This window comes from Macrotis lagotis, chromosome X (genome assembly GCF_037893015.1).
Source record: "Macrotis lagotis isolate mMagLag1 chromosome X, bilby.v1.9.chrom.fasta, whole genome shotgun sequence".
NCBI lineage: Eukaryota > Metazoa > Chordata > Mammalia > Peramelemorphia > Peramelidae > Macrotis > Macrotis lagotis.
The window spans coordinates 335,274,224-335,290,950 of NC_133666.1; the positions used below are offsets into that span (position 1 = coordinate 335,274,224).

The 16,727-nt window shown below is 33.4% G+C and overlaps 1 long non-coding RNA gene across 12 annotated transcripts in view; it reads right to left on the bottom strand.

The window, feature by feature from the left end:
• Positions 1 to 16,727, bottom strand: part of LOC141502840 (uncharacterized) — a 368,212-nt gene that overhangs the window by 189,044 nt on the left and 162,441 nt on the right. Inside the window, exon 8 of one of the 12 annotated variants that reach the window (XR_012472670.1) lies at positions 11,505 to 15,454. The exons of the other annotated variants lie outside the window; for them this stretch is intronic. This is a non-coding gene — a long non-coding RNA (uncharacterized LOC141502840). Of the gene's footprint in view, positions 1 to 11,504; positions 15,455 to 16,727 lie in introns of those variants that run through there. 12 annotated transcript variants of the gene reach the window in all.

Consider the following 16,727-nt stretch of genomic DNA (forward strand, 5'->3'; position numbering starts at 1 on the left):
CCTTCCGTGGTTTCTGTGATTCAGACTAATATGTATTTAGCTAATGGTTAAATAGCCTAATAGTGTTAACAGTTGCTGAGTCCCATGCAGGGGAGACAATAGGCTTGGTTAATGCGTGTGTCGTCAGTAGGGTGCTAGAACAATAAAGTCTTTTACACTGTTCGCTTAGCCTAGATTTGGTAATGTTTTGATTTATGAAGGGCAAGCATCAACAATTCAGCAAGTGAGAGTATTTATACCTAATAGCTACTTTTCACCGTAGTTTCTTGCAAAAGTAATGTTGCATTCAGCTGCGCCTAGAAGATGATTGGTACTGAGGAGTAGTTAAACTTGCTGACAACTAGGAACTTTAGCATGTGGAGCTTTCTTGCAAAATAAAACTGATTACCTTCCCTGTACCATTGTTATTTCCCAGTTCTTTTATGGAGAAAATGGAAACTTTTCTAACAATGTAATGATAAAATAATTCTCCCCTCCCTCTTCCACAATGAAAGATGAAGTATGATTATGTACAATATGCATTTCACACACTTTACAAAAAGGTTTACACATAAGCTAAAATACTTGACATTTTCTTGTCTCTTGTAAAATAGCTCTATATCATTGCATTATAAGGTTTTATTTTTATAGCATTTCAGTACCTGCTTGGAAGACTATCATACGGTTTTGAGCAGAGAAGATAATGAGCATTGATATTTGCTTGTCCTCAAAAGAAGTTGGGACATTCAGAATCTTGGGACAAGAAAAAAATTTCAAATATTCATATAAATTATGCCTCCTAATTGGCATAAGTGCTCATGTCTCATATATATATGTATGTGTGTGTGTGTTATTCTATTTATCTATTCCTTTTTTAAAGTCTAGTAAAAGCATTATTTTTATAATTTTTTTATAAATGCCTAGTAAAGAAAATTTAAATTTCCTAATTAAATCTTTGGGCAGCTAGGTGGCATAGTGGATAGAGCCTGGAATTCAGAAAACTCACCTTCCTGAATTCAGACACTTATTATTGTGTGACACTGGGCAAGTCATTCAACCTATCAGTGTCATTTTCCTCATCTATAAAATGAATTGGGGAAGGAAATGACAAACATCAAGTCACAAAGACTCTGACATGACTGAAATAAGTAAACAACAACAAATTAAATCATTCTAATGATTAACTATTTGTGTCATCAGACCATCCTTTGTATTTTACATAAATTTCTCCACTGTACTATATTTTTTAAAAAATTATGGATCATCAATAGCAGTTTCATTTTCTAATTTCTAATCTTTTTATTTATTCAAAGGACATTTTATTGTCTTCTTTTCTGTCAAATTTCTTTATTTTTTCTTCATGTGTTTTAAAATATTTAAATTTATCCCTTTTCTTATTTATGTTTTCAAACTCAAATTGAAAATTGAGTGGTCTACATCTTGATTGTTGGTATCAGAAGAGTGAGTACAAATCTCTATTTTCCCTAGATTCTCTCTCCAATCATTGCAGTGACTAAGCAGGATTACTAAGCCTGCTTTACACTACTATAGAGAGAAGTGATGGACTAGAGTGTCAATGAGGCATTAATTTACAGACATGTGAGAATCTGTCTTGCTTATCTCTCCTTATTTGTTAAGAATAAGAGAAAACTTTTATTTTTCTTAGAGAGTTATAGGGAGAAGTCAATAGACAGGCATAATTATGCAAAAAAAGATCATTGAACATTAAAATACCTAAATGGAAGGAGAATGAAATATATATGGAGGTACAAACAGAGAAGTGTTGGTATGTGTGTTCCATTTAATGTATACTTTTAAAACTGTATTTTTTAGAGATTCGCAGTTTCACAGGAATTCCCTCTTTCTGTTCTTGTTTGCATATGAAAATAACTTAATGTGTTAAATTTAATAAAAAGAAAATTTTAAATTAAAAAATTGGGGAGTTTTAAAAATGAGAAACTGTAAAAGGAAAAGAGTAGATTTGCTAAAAGATGTAATCACTTAGAAGAGAATTAAGACATCTTTTCCTTGTCCACACAATCAAGAATTAACCCCAAGCAGTAGAAAGTCCAAGAAGGTAGATTTTTTTGCTCATTATAATTGCATTATTCCTTTCAGAACTGGAATGGGCTTTCTACAGGGCATGAGTTTCCTGTCATTGGAAATATGCAATCAGAGATTGGATGACAATGTTTGTTTAATAATATAAAAGTTCCATAAGGTTCCTTCTGACCTTGAGAATCTGATTTTAAAATTTCCATAGAACTGTGCCTTATTAGATTATTGCAATTGGTCCTTTTGAATTGTCACTCCATTTTACATATTGTTGCTGTTTGCACTTCATTTTTGAAGAGGATCAAAGCTCTCACAGGTGATATCTTGACTCCTGTATAAATTGGATTTAAATGAATCAACGTAGCACAGCATTGTCAAACTTACTCTCTCTTTCAGAGTCATCAAAGTCCAGTAGTACAGAAATAAAGACAACTGGTGATGGCCTGGGATGTATGAATGATCCTGATGCCTTCTATTTCTGACCAAGGTCATAGTACTCCAGAGAGCCTTCTTCAGCTACTATCTTGGCCAATGAAACACATTGTTTCTATCCACCCATTCCTCTGGGAGGAAGCCTTTATGTGCTGGTGTAGATACCCCCTAACTTATCACTGAGTTTGAGGACCATCAGTTTCTTTTTCTTATGTTTTTGCAAGGCAAACAGGGTTAAGTGGCTTGCCCAAGACCACACAGCTGGGTAATTATTAAGTGTCTGAGACCAGATTTGAACCCAGGTACTCCTGACTCCAGGACTGGTGCTTTATCCACTACGCCATCTAGCCGCCCCAACCATTAGTTTCTTTAACCTAGTTTGACCCATCTCCTGAGGCAGTTTAATGGGGTATGGCCCATGTATGCTTTTTAAAGCCACAGGTAGATACCAAACATGGATGAATATACTGAAAAGGGTTCAATAGGCCCTCCTACCAGAAGTACTGGTCCTCCTTAAATACTTTTAAAATACTTAAATACTCCCTAAATACCCCATTTTACATATACATGTATGTCTGTTTATACATATTCCTATTTATGTGTATAGATACATATAGTATATGTCTTTTATACTACTCCTTCCCTCAACTATGATAGCCTTTATAGGAGCCAAGAAAACTTTCATAGAGGTTACATACTCAGTTGTAGCATGGGTCTTTGTGATTGAAGGGGAGAAGATAAAAAAAAAAAAGAGGATAGAGATTTTATTCTCCTGAATTTTCCTAGACTTTTTCAAACTTACAGAGGAAAATCAACCTTCATATCTTTACTGACTTTAAGCGATGCCAAATAGCTAGGAAAGAATTCATTAAGCTTATGTGATTACAGAGAAGACTAATGGAAATGTTTCTACAAAATCACACTGTACAGACATTTATGTTTAAACATGGACAACTCACTAAGTGACGGACTGAATAGAATGTTGAGCCTGAAGTTAAGAAGACCTGAGTTCAAAGTCAGCCCCAAGCATTAAAAAACCATGTGACTTGGGTGAGTCACATGGTCTATTTTTACCTCAGTTTCTTCATTTGTAAAATGGTAATACTGATGATGATTAGCACTGCTTTTACAGGCTTGTGATGATCAAATGGAATAATAATTGTAGAGGGCTTATCATCATTCCTGGAAAATAGTAATGCTATTTGGATGTTATTTATATAATACTACTTATATAGCTATAATATAGTTATAATAATTAGCTTCATTATTACTATTATTAAACATGTATGTACATATATATATATATAATATAGATGTATACACACACATACACACGTATCTTTAATGCATTGCTTTAGCTCATCCTATAAATCTATATGAACCATAGATTTTTGCTGCTGTATTTGGAAAAAGCAGTTCTAGCTTTATACTGTCTGCCATTATTTCTTTTCCTCACTTAACATACTGCTCTACACTTGTCTCTTGACTACCATCCTGCTTCAATTTGTCAAGACCATGTTGAATTTTAGTCCTATGTTGGAAGGTAATAGGCACCCCTCCCCAGTTAGCATTATTTAATGAGTAAGCTCTCCATCTAAATCATTCCCTATATGGAATCTCATTCAATCCTTTCCCATATCCAAATCAAAAGTGAACCACAGATTATTTCCTCTGCATGAACCTTCCGTCAGTTGTACACATACACATCACATTATTTTTCACATTTTCATGTATTCCATTTGAATATCAGTTTTCCTAAATAGTAGACCACTTAACATGTTATTTTCAGGAAGGAATGCCTGCATCAAGTCAGAATTTTTACTTAAACTAGAAACACTAAATTGAAAGAGTCAATGTAATATCCTTGATTCATTTATTTTACAAAATGATATTTAGTAGCTAAAAAGATAAAATAATGATGAAAAGTAGGATTTACTTAGGTACTTGGGAAGAAAAATATGTTCCCTAAATCTTTCTTGAAATATTTGGTTGCTAGTATCAACTCTAATGCTAAATGAATAATGGTATAAATTTAAATCCTGAAAAACTAAAGAAAATGTTCAATAGGAGCCATTCAACTCTTTGTGATATACAGAATAAATATAATTTCAGGAGTGGGAAATGAGCCATCCTGCCTTATCCCTAATAAGTACTCAATATATCACTTGATTGGCAGCTATTGTATTTTCTTGGCCATCCTAGAATGTCAGCATGTCATCCTTCTATTATATTAACTGAGGAAGTTATCATAGATAATGCAATAAGTACAAATCGATTAGATTCAAGATATGATTGCACAATATTGGAGTTATCATTGATAATTTCAATTGGTTAGCACAAGAATATTGTCTTAATTCATTCAATTATTTTTCAACAAATATACATAACATACCTGTTACATATAATATATTGTGTTGGCTGCTAGGGAAGGATGCAAAGAGAAATAATGCATGATTTATGAACTTAAGAAGTTCATAACAAGGAGAGTAAAACAAGTCACAATAACATTAAAAGTAATTTCTTGGGTTACAGAAGTAGCAAATTTTAGAGATGGAATTCAAACCTCAGTCCTTTCTGTAAATGTAACATTTTTTACTTTTTTCTTCAAGTTTGCGCCAAAGGACAAGATAATAGAGCATATACAAAGTCCATAAATAATTAGAATTCCAATTTTAATATAGTACATGCATGAGAGATAAAACAGCTGCAAATTTAGATGATGCTAGATTACTACTATTGGGGAATATTAGAGAATGCTACATGGAGAATATAATATTTGAAGAGACTCTTGAAATGTGTAGGGCTTTCAATGGACAGATTTAAGGAGATGATATTATAGGTATAGTATTGGTGTGAGCAAAGGTGTGGAGGTAGAAAAACTCAGGACATGTTAAAACAACATCAAGTAGTCCTCATCTATTGCTGGGTATATTCTGTGCTATAGTAGTTAAAGCACAGAATGCAAGAGAGTGTGAGATGAGACTAGAGAATTAAACTGGACCCAATTCATGAAGCACTTTGAGTTCCAGGTCAAGGAGTTTGGACTTTAGTTGGAGGACAATAAAAAAATCTTTACATTTTTTGAGCATCAGAGAAAAATGATCTGAGCTGATGCAGAAGATTAATTGCAGAAGGGAAAGATTAATGGTCTAGGAATCATTTAGTTTTTCTCTTATGGGGTCACATGCTTAAAACAATTCTGACCAGTTGTTTGGTCTTGTTGGTAAGGTGCACAGGGGAGCCAAAACTGAGGATCACTAAAAATCCCCTATTCATTATTTTACCATTTTACCAAGTTTCCACCTTTTTGCTGAAGGCTTTTGGAGTGGGCTAGGGAGTATAATGCAAGAGGATTAAAGAAAATGTGTGAAATGACACGTAGACTCATGTGGCTTTCTCTTCCCCTTTTCACTCCACTGCACCACCTAAAGACTTTTTAGGAAGTTGGTAGGGTGGGATGTGGAAAGGCAGTGAATATAGTTCATTGTTCTTTATAAAGAAAAAGTGTTTAATGGGTTTTACCTTAATCATTTACCTAATTTTTGCTCATTAGAGTTTAGGGTTCAAGCTGGATTGGGGTAGAGACCATTTAGTCCAAAAATGACAAAGTTAGTGGAACTTAGGAAAAATAGAAACAATAATGCATTGTTAGTGGAGAAATGAATTTGTCCAGGCTTTCTGGAAAACAATGTCACTAAACTGACTCACCATTACAACTACTAAGCTTAAACTACAAAGAGATAAAAGAAAAGGTACCCTTATGTACAAAAAAGTGTCTGTAGTACCTTATTTGATAGTAGTCGAAAGCTAGAAATTAAGGTGATGATATGTTAAGGAATGGGTAGAAAATTTATGGTGTATTAGTATAATGGGAATTTGTTTTTATTGTAATGAATGACAAAATGGACAGTTTTAGAGTAAATGAGGAAGACCTTTAGGAACAAATGTAGGGTGAATTAGAGAATTAGGAGAACAAATTATACAAAGGCAACAATAGTAGTTTTATTTGTAGTGTTTAATGAGAGGAGAGGGAATGAGAAATATCAATATTAACTACATGTAAAAATAAAATGAAAAGAAGTAATTTATTCCAACCCAATATTTAAAAGAAAAGGAAACCAAACTCTAGTAATGTTAAATGCCACTCCTAGGGTCACAATTGTAGCAAATGACAGTGCTGAGATTCAAACCCAAGTCTGTAAATGCAGTATTCTTTTCACTGAATCATAATTTCTTCAAACTCGCCCCAAAGGACAAGATAATAGAGCAATATATTACATAAGAGCACTTTAACTCAACATATTTAAGAAGTATGAATTGAAATGACAAATTTGATATTTCATTTTTACAGATAGATCATATAATTATTTCCACTATTATTATCACTGGACTGTCAAATTTTTCTTCAATAATATGAACTCCCATTTCACTGTGGTCTCTGATGACAATTTAAAATCTTATCCTATCTTCAAGGATAAATGTTTCCTCCTCTTATTTAATAGATTTATTGCATGAAAGAATGATCTTTGTTAGTGCAAAGATTAAAATTAATATAAAAATCAAAGAAAAATAAAATGAGAAAATGATACAGTATTCAAATATAACAACCTGATCTACTTAAATTATTGATGTTGAAAAATTGTAAATGGATGGTGGAAAAGACACCAACATAAATTATTACAATTTCATATAGAAGTTTAATGGATGTAAAAAATCATTCCCCTTAATACAGTCCAGAGACTAAAAATCTCCTTAGTCATCAAATTCTGGAAAGACTTTTATTTTTATCTTTGTTATCTTCATTGTCTAATACAAGTCTGGGATATAAATGTGCTAGTATTTTATAAATGTTTCATAATCCATTGATTCTTTGTAAATGGAAACCTTACCAAAGGCACTGTTGTTGTAAAATACAATCCAGCATTCAAAATCTGGTGGGAAAGTGTCATTTTCTTAACCATGACCTTATGGAAGATCACGAATGGTATTGTTTCATACCACCTTTCCAAGACTACTACCCTAGTGCCAACTAGCACTACAATTTGGGTAATCCTGAGAGGCTATGATTTATCTAGTACTTTCACTAAAGAGTCCCAACTATTAGCCAGTAGTATCAATTAACATTTAGAAAAGGATATTTGCCAAGTATATAGAATAGTTGTAACAAAACACCTTCCCTACTTTAATCACACTCTCCCCTCACTTGAAAGAAAGAAAGAAAGAAAGAAAGAAAGAAAGAAAGAAAGAAAGAAAGAAAGAAAGAAAGAAAGAAAGAAAGAAAGAAAGAAAAGGAAGGAAAGGAGGGAGGGAGGGAGGGAGAGTGAGAGAGAAAGGAAGGAAGAAACAAAAAAGATAGAAAGAAAGAAGAAAGAAAGAAATAGCCTGGAATACATTTTCCTACAATAAACCAGAGTTTAGATGAAGAATAGGATTCACATGAATCTAAAGTAAAAATTCACAACTTCCAACTACTAGAAATAATTTTTTTAGTCCATTTCTAGATTGATCTTCAAGTTGCTTCCTTCCTTGGTTAGCTAGCTTTCTGGAACCATTTATGTCTATGCTTGTCCTTAGTTTATCTCTGTGTTCTAGGTTAAATGTATCTCCTATTGGTTGCTCCTCAAATGACATGACAAATGAAAATGGGGAGAAAAGAAGAGAGAGGAGAAGAAACTTACTCTTCCTTCCAAGAGGAGTTCTCTCTCAGGCTTCTCACTGGTAAAGGGAGCAGAGACAAATACTCCTGATAAATTGGAGACAGGCATAAGTGCATAAAAGCTGTACACTTGAGGTCTGAAGAAGGTTTGAGAAGACTCTCTAGCAGTTATAAAGAGAGTCAGGTATGGATTAAAAAGAGAACTAGCTAGCCCTAGTGATCAAGAATTGTTTTCTGTGGAAAGGAGCATATATGAGGAATCCATCTGGGAAAGCCTGCTTATCTGAGATACTGCACACAAAATGAATCTTTGTGAGAACACTAATAGACATTAAAAGACTTTTCAACTTATATAGTTCTGTATCAATGAAGGGCTTTTACCAAATTTATTTCCTACATAGGTATGTCAGAATATCATTTTACTCTAAGTATATGTCCATTCTTCCCATGGACATTATGGCTATTAGTAGGATAGTGAACTCCAAATTTATGATAGTGGTATGTTTTATAACTACTACTTTTATTTTAAGTGCTAATTATGCCCACTCAAACAGGATTAAATGACTTGCTCAGGATCACACAGCTAGTAAGTGTTTGACTCCAGTGTTTGACTTTTCTCCTGTCTCCAGACCTGAAGTTGGAAATAAGTCAGTTCATTAATCCTTTTTATCTATTTTGTTAATATATATATATATATATATATATATATATATATATATATATATATATATATATATTGTAAGGATATGATTTTACCCTTGAGAACTGCTTTAGCAGTCCCAGAAATTATGTATGATATTTCATCATTATTTTCTTTTTACATAGTTATTTCCATAGTTTGTTCTTTAACCACTGACTATTTAAGATGTCATTATTGAATCTACATTTTGGTTTTGGAGTTTTTGAACCAATTTCTTTTCTTTTTGTACTATGAGCTATAAAAGATAATTTGATTATTTCTACCCTTTTTACATTTGTTTGTAGTATCCATGTGTCCTGGTTCACAGTCAATTTAAGTTCCATGTGATACAGAGAAATATGCTTATTCTCCTGCTGTCCCATTTAGATGATGACATGTCTTTTGTTTCTCTGGAAATTTTTTTTTCAGTTTCTTCTTTTTCCTTTAGTTTATCTTTCTGTTAAACTTTTCCAAACCTAATAAAGAGATATTCAAGTCTCCTATCACTATTATGCTACTGTCTATGTCTTGTTTTATTTTTTTATATATATCTTTTTTACTATTATCTTTTTACTTCCTTTCATAGCCCCAGTGGTAAAATAATGTCCAATCCATAGTAGACATTTAATAAATGTTTATTTATTGATTATTCATTCATGACTGCTATTATTATTTGGCTTTCTGTTTTCTCTGTATTTTTCAAATAATCAAATCTTCCAAGGCACCCATTCTGAAATTTGTTCTCTAGATATTTTCTGCCAGTATTTTTTAGGATTGATTCTCCTTGGGGAGAGGAATCCTTTTAACACCATGGATTCTCATCTCTTCCTGCCCTCCTCCCCATCCTCCACTGATATATCCTCTCTTTTTTCTAGATTTATATGGTAATCTCTTTCCTGGGTCCATGCTCACCAATTCCTTCAGGTTCCACTTACCCCCTTGGGGTTCCAACTCTCCCCTTCCCATGACAAGTAGACTTTTCAGCATCAGAACCTCAGGCTTTATCCAGTATGAAGTCCTCATTTTCTTTTACCCATGGGACTACTCATCAGTGGAACTCTCTCCCACCTCTCAATTAGGTTCCTTTTTTGCCTCCCTTTTTCAATCTTCTCCCTCTTCTCACCCACCCCTCTTTCATTAACATTCTACATCTTAAATCCACTAACTTTGTAACCTAGGGTCAGTCACTAAGCATTTTAGTTTTCCAGACAGTTTATAACATTATGTGATTTTCATTGATCAGAGGGAGTTACTACAAGAAACTCATCAGGAACTCCCTATTCTGATGAAAGCACAGACAAATTTTGATTTCCAAAACAAAAATATCCACGATTTCATTAATTTGAATACTCTTTCCACAGGCACAAACTTTCTATGGCATACTAAAGATAATCAAACTGTGGCAAAAATCAATGAATAGTTAAATAGGTAGATAGAGATAGATAGAAAGACAGATAGATGAGATAGATAGATTAACGGATAGGCAACTATATAGATAGATAAGAATAAATCAGCCAAACAGATAAACAAATGAAGAATCCAATGACCAACCTCATTGGGCTGGGATCTACTGTGGCACACTCACTAAATCTTTACTCAGCCTTTCTTTCCAGCTTGTGTGTGCCTGTTAAGGCTTGTACTCTGTTAATGTAAACTCCAAGAAGGGTAATTCCCATATCATCAAGAGGCCTTGAATAAAATTTTAGTAAAAGCAAATCTATCCATAATTGCAGCTGAGGAAATCAAGACTCACAGGGGGGAAAATTGCATGACTAGAAATTGCTTGATCCAGAACTAGAAATCCAGGTGTTCCTCCTACTTGTCCTGTATTTTTTTCAGGGACTAATTTGGAGAAAAATTGAGATCAAAACTTCAAAACTAGGGGTATGATTTTTGATCACCAAACATGATCTCACTGCCACAGTGAAAGCCTAACATAGAGAGGAATGACAGGCCAGAACCCTAGCTAGACAAAGACAGCATTACCTTTAAGTATTTATTATGCCTCAGAGGATAATGATACCTTAAGTTGGGAAAATGCTTTATCATCTACAAAGTGCTTTCATACACCTTATCTCATTTGATCCTGTGAGGTAATCAGCTCTTGACATGACTATGGTCCCTAATTTACAAACGAGACAACTAAGAATCAAAGAGGTTAAAGGACTTGGTGGCCCTAGGTTTATTAGCCAATGGTGGAACCAAGTCTTGTGAAGACTGGTTCACTGCCAATTTTGTTATACCTTGTTATCCCTATGATAATTAAAGAGACAACATAGCTTGGTGAATGGAGAATTTGACATGCTGAGAACTCAGTTCAGTTTTCTCTTAGACACTCAACAGTGTAACCCTGAGTTTAAGAGTCTCTTAACCTCTCTGAGGCTATATCTTCATGTGTCAAAAGGGGATATTATCATCACCTCTCAGAGTTGTTGCAAAGAGAAAATGAGGTAATATTTGAAACACTTTTTTTGAGCTTTAAAAATTTACATAAATATTAGTTATTATTGCTAATTTTTATCATTATGCCTTCTAAAGGTTATTCTGAAGTTTAAGTGAAGTTGTTGCAAAGATAAAATGAGATATTTATGATAGTCTTTTTAAGATTTAAAACTTTTCAAAAATACTAATTATTATTAATTTTTAATCATTATTCTTTCTCAGACTTATTCTGAAGATTAAATGAGAAAATAAAGTGTCTTGGGCACCTTAAAATGGTACATAAATATGAGATATTGTTATAATTAATATTGACCTCTTCCCTTATCTCCATACACTGAAACCTTTCCCTCCCTTCAATGTTTAGATCGGGGGTGACCTAAGACCCCAGCTAGAAGTGATCTCTTATCCCTCAAAGTCTGTTTTGAGTCTCAAATAAGATAACCCATGAATACACCTTGAAATTTAAAAACATTCTTAAAATGCAATATGTTAATAATATGAGTATGCTTTTTGATTGTTAGATACCAGATTATTTCAAGAGGTTAATCATAACACATAACCACAGACAAATACATACATACATATATATGTATATATGTATTTATAGACCATCTCTTTTCAGATTATAAAACCATTATCTAATTTGAGATTATCATTAAATGAAGAAATTTCACCGATATTTTATTCAACTAATGAAGTATTTCCTTTTAAATTGCTCATAATTTTTTTAAAACATTATGTTATAAGCAGCTAGGTGGTACAGTAGATAGAGCACTGTCCTTGGAGTCAACAGTACCTGAGTTCAAATCCAACCTAAGGCACTTAACAATTACCTAGCTGTGCAAGGCAAGTCAATTAACCCCATTGCCATGCCAAAAATATATAATGTTAACATTAATAACTTATTGGACTATTATTTAGGTAATTCACCTAGATTGTCCTCCTTCCAAATTTCTACCTAATAAAATTCTTCCCTCCCTTTAAGTGACTTACATTGTATGTTTTATAAATGTTTCATACCATTGGAATCTTGTGAAATTCTCATTCGTGTATTTCTATGTATTTAGTAAAAGAATATACACTTAATTTTTCTGTTATCTTTTAAGATTTCACGGATACAATTATCTTTGTTATTCTTTACTTCCAATTATTTTTCACAGCTACTCTTCCATAACTTCTCAACATACATCTGCTACTTAGTTCTATCATATATTTTACTTCTTCAGAGTCATCATGATTCAGGTCCTGTGACATAAATACATTTGATTGAGTCTATTTTTTTTTTTTGAGTCACTACCATTTTAGTTTTAGTTTTGTTTTTGCTTTTTTTTTAATTTGAGACAATTAGGTGACTAGCCCATGTCACACAGCTAGCAAGTATCTGAGGTCATATTTGAACTCAGTTCATCGTCACTCCAAAGCTAGTGTTGTATTAACTGTACTACCTCTCTGCCCCATGTTATTTTTGGATATTGTGCTATTCCATAATTTGCAGTCAGATAGCAACACTATAGTATTACAGGAAAAATATTAGAGTTGGAAAAAAGATGGATTTTTATAGTGAGGGAGTGGTTTGTGATCTTCATAAGAGCTATGCCCTTCTGATATCCTCATATTTATATTTATCTTTTTTTGCAATATAATTCACCAGTCTCCTCTAGAAGCATTTAGCTTCATGATTTTGTGAACAAAATGGTTCAGTGTAGATATGTAGATGATTTCAGTGTAGAAATCACCAAAGTGATTTGAAGACCTTCAGTGAGACCTGAAGTGAGAATTCTAGCTTCTCTGACAGCTGCTAACATACAGCCAAGACACTGGTAGATACACTTGGACTAGGTTCAAATTAACAATTTAAAGATGAAGGTTTCCATATCCCATGCTAATTTGGGCACTTCCCATTCAATAATTGCTTTTTTTCCCTTGGACCTCCCTGATGTAATAGAATTACTCTATCCTTGTGTCAATCACTATTTTCCTTAGCACACTAGGAAAAACTCAACACATTTCCATATTGAATTCCAATAGCAGGGAGGCATTCAGTTAAATATGAAATGTTGGTAAGTGAAAAGCCTTTAAATTTAACCCCCAAATCACAAGAATAGTCAGTGATCTTATTCTATAAAATTCCAATGTGAAATAAGTATTAAACTATTGTTCTTTTTTAAAAAAATGCACTAAAATATGGCCTAGTTACTTATCATTCCTGAATACTTTCTGAGAAACTGTTCTTTAGTTGGTTTCAGGATCTCAGCTTTTTCTTTTTCTTTTTTTTTCTCTATGTCTGACAGTCCTTGGTGGGGGTATCAGATGAACTGAACAAATCTGTCATTAGCAGAGAAATAATTTTGCAGCACTAAGCAATGGTGTTGAATACATTCAGCACTGCCCCCTTGTTGCAATTCAGCTGCCCCAGAGCATTCAGGTTCACCTCAGCCTAGTTTGTTTTGTAGTGGGACAAAGGTTCCCTTAACTTTGTGAATTGTAATCCCCAAACCTATGCTACACAAACATCAATTAGTGAGAGCTGACCTAAATGATAATGATCTTACTGCACATTATTATCAGCTGATACTTTCCCTAATTAAAGAATGCTCCAATTATAGTTAACCCAAAGGTCAGATGCTCCCAACTCTAGAGGCCTAGTAATGGTATTGTTACCGATAGGTGGTATCATGGAAATTAAATGTGCAATAATGGTACAGTTAATGATATAGCTGGACCTCAGTACGATAGGTTTAATATTTTCAAACTATTCTTTCTGACCTCTTAGTTTGATTATACCATCACTTTTCAACCATGGCCTGAACTATGTCTCTTTGCTTTCTTTTCTTTCTTTCCTTAATATCCCCTTGACCCTCCATTTTCCTATTCTAGTTATGAAAAAGATATTTGAATACTTCATAAATATGAATATATTCCACCATTCTTAACAAATTATTCATTTGGACAGTATTTTTCTAATGCTTTGTAGTAATTAGAGAGCTTAAATAAAATATTTATATGTGTGGTATTAATTAAATCATTTTTCTAGAAGCAATTTATGTCTGTGTGCATTCGTGTGCACACGCACGCGCGCGCGCGCGTGTGTGTGTGTGTGTGTGTGTGTGTGTGTGTGTGTCTGTGTGTGTGTGTGTGTGTATGTGTGTGTGTATATGGGGGAGGGTGATTTTCAGTCTTCTAATTACTTCTTATTCTGAACCAAATAATTTTTTAAAATTCTCCTAGGGTGTCATTTCTTTTGCCTTTATACATTTCTAATCTTCATTGTCAAAGTACCTTCCTCAGTCTCAGCTCAACCACTTTTACCGTGTGACTTTCAGCAAGTGACTGAACCTATTTGAACTCAGTTTCTTCATCTGTAAAATGAGAGGTTTAGAATGGATGAGGTCTTCTCCCATGCTTACTCTTAAGATCTACTACTACCTAGTTGGTTCTCTAAATTCTGAGGAAATCCATAGATTTTAGAGTTAGTAGTAACAAAGATAAATCATTACAGACACCTTTGTATTCAAACAGCTCACACCTCACCAAGTGACTATAATATGAAATAAAGCACCTCATTAAATGAATCTTTACACAGTGCTTCTTTCTTTTAATTTATTTTTTCCTGTGGATACTACTATTTACAACAATGATTTGGGTTAACTATTACATACCTTTGCATACTTAGAAAACATACTTGGACCAATATGATGTGCATGTGATTGAATATCTTAAAAAATAATTGTAAGATGCCTTTGATAATAGCACAAAAAGTAACTGATTACTTTGAAAAGAATATCTAGGTAGGGGAAGACTATTATCAATGATCATTTCCCTCTTCTAAAAGAGAAAACAGTGGTTTCCAGTAGTTATATACCTTACTTAAGATCATATAATAATAAAAATATATTAAAAATAATTGCTTATATTAACTCAATCCTTTAAATGTGCAAAAGGAATGTTTTCCTTTTTGAGACGCACAATAAAATGAAGTAGGCAATACAACTTTTATTATCCCCATCTTATATATGTGAAAACTGAGATAGAAGTTAAAGGATTTGTGTGTGAAAACATATATATTAAGAATTTGAGGTATGGTTTGAACTTTTATTTTTTCTTACTCAAAGTTGAGAACTCAGTCCCTTGTACCAAATGAATCCTGGAGTTTGAACAACAATGTCATTTCTTAGATCCCAGCTGCACTTAATAAACAGCATCACTTGTGCCTGTGGGGGGAAAAAGTCGTCAGATGTGCCCTTATTTCATGAGGAGTTCCACGCCTATGCCACATATCATTGAAATAAAATGCAATATGGAATGTGATTCATTGCTTCTACTGCACATTTATTTAAAATATTTCTATTAGCTGGGTAATTTTAAAGCTGATAAGAAGCTGTAGTAAAATGTTATCCTTGTCATGATACTGACAGGGAAGTGTCCTGAAGAATTTAAATAAAGGTATCATTTAAATCCACCACTTCTAAAAATAGTCAGTGTAGCAGACCTTAGATATTTGGTTCAAATTCATGGAATGTTACAGATATCATTTTGGCCACAGGAGGGCTCCCATATGAAAAATGAACTGTTAATGAAGAAATTAATCATAAAAACAGGAGGTTGAAGCAAAACGAATGAAAATTAAACTAGCACAGAGCTTGGTTTTTATCATGGGTCCAATATCTTTTGGCTTTATCTACATGATCCCAAAACAACCCAATGAAAAATTTAATAAAACTGGTTATTTGTCATCACATATGCCAATAAATGTCTTTTTATTCAATTTAAACATTTCTAAATAAACTGAATGCCATCAGAAAGGTTTGTGTATGTAGACATCTCTGAAACTGACACAAGTATCCTCTCTGGCCTAGGCACTGCCTTAAGGATGTGGACACATAACCAAATAGTGAAAATTCCAGTTATAAAATTTTAAATGTATCTGTGAGATTAAAAGAGGAAGGAGTAACTTCTTCCTGGTGAGAAGGAAAGGATGATAGAGGAAATGGTACTTAGGCTAAGCCTAGGAGGAAGATGTTAATAGGCAGATGTCAAGAGGAAATCCAACTGAGGCAAGAGGAACAACAGATGCAGTTTATTTAGATATCTGTACAGTCTTTGCCTGCACAATTTGGAAAAAGGAAGGACTTGGGGAATTAATCAAAAGCACTGTAGATATTCCAAACCATAAATTAAGATGAATGGTCTAATCTCTAAGTAGAAAGGTTTTTTTTTAATTTTGGCTTATATTTGACCTTTTTAATCCTTCTTTCTTCCATAGGGATTAATCAGCTATCTCTTTTAAAATCACCTGGACTTTCAAAATCACCTGGACTCTCCTAAGAAAGAGAAAGTAAGCTATAGTACAGATGTAATAGTGATAGGATGCTTATGAGGCAGAGATAGCCTTGCCAATGATACCCAGAAGGGTAGAAATGTTTCTCAGGGACACTGTACCCAGGTGTTCCTCTTTGTACCCAAGTTTCTTGGAATGTCTGATGC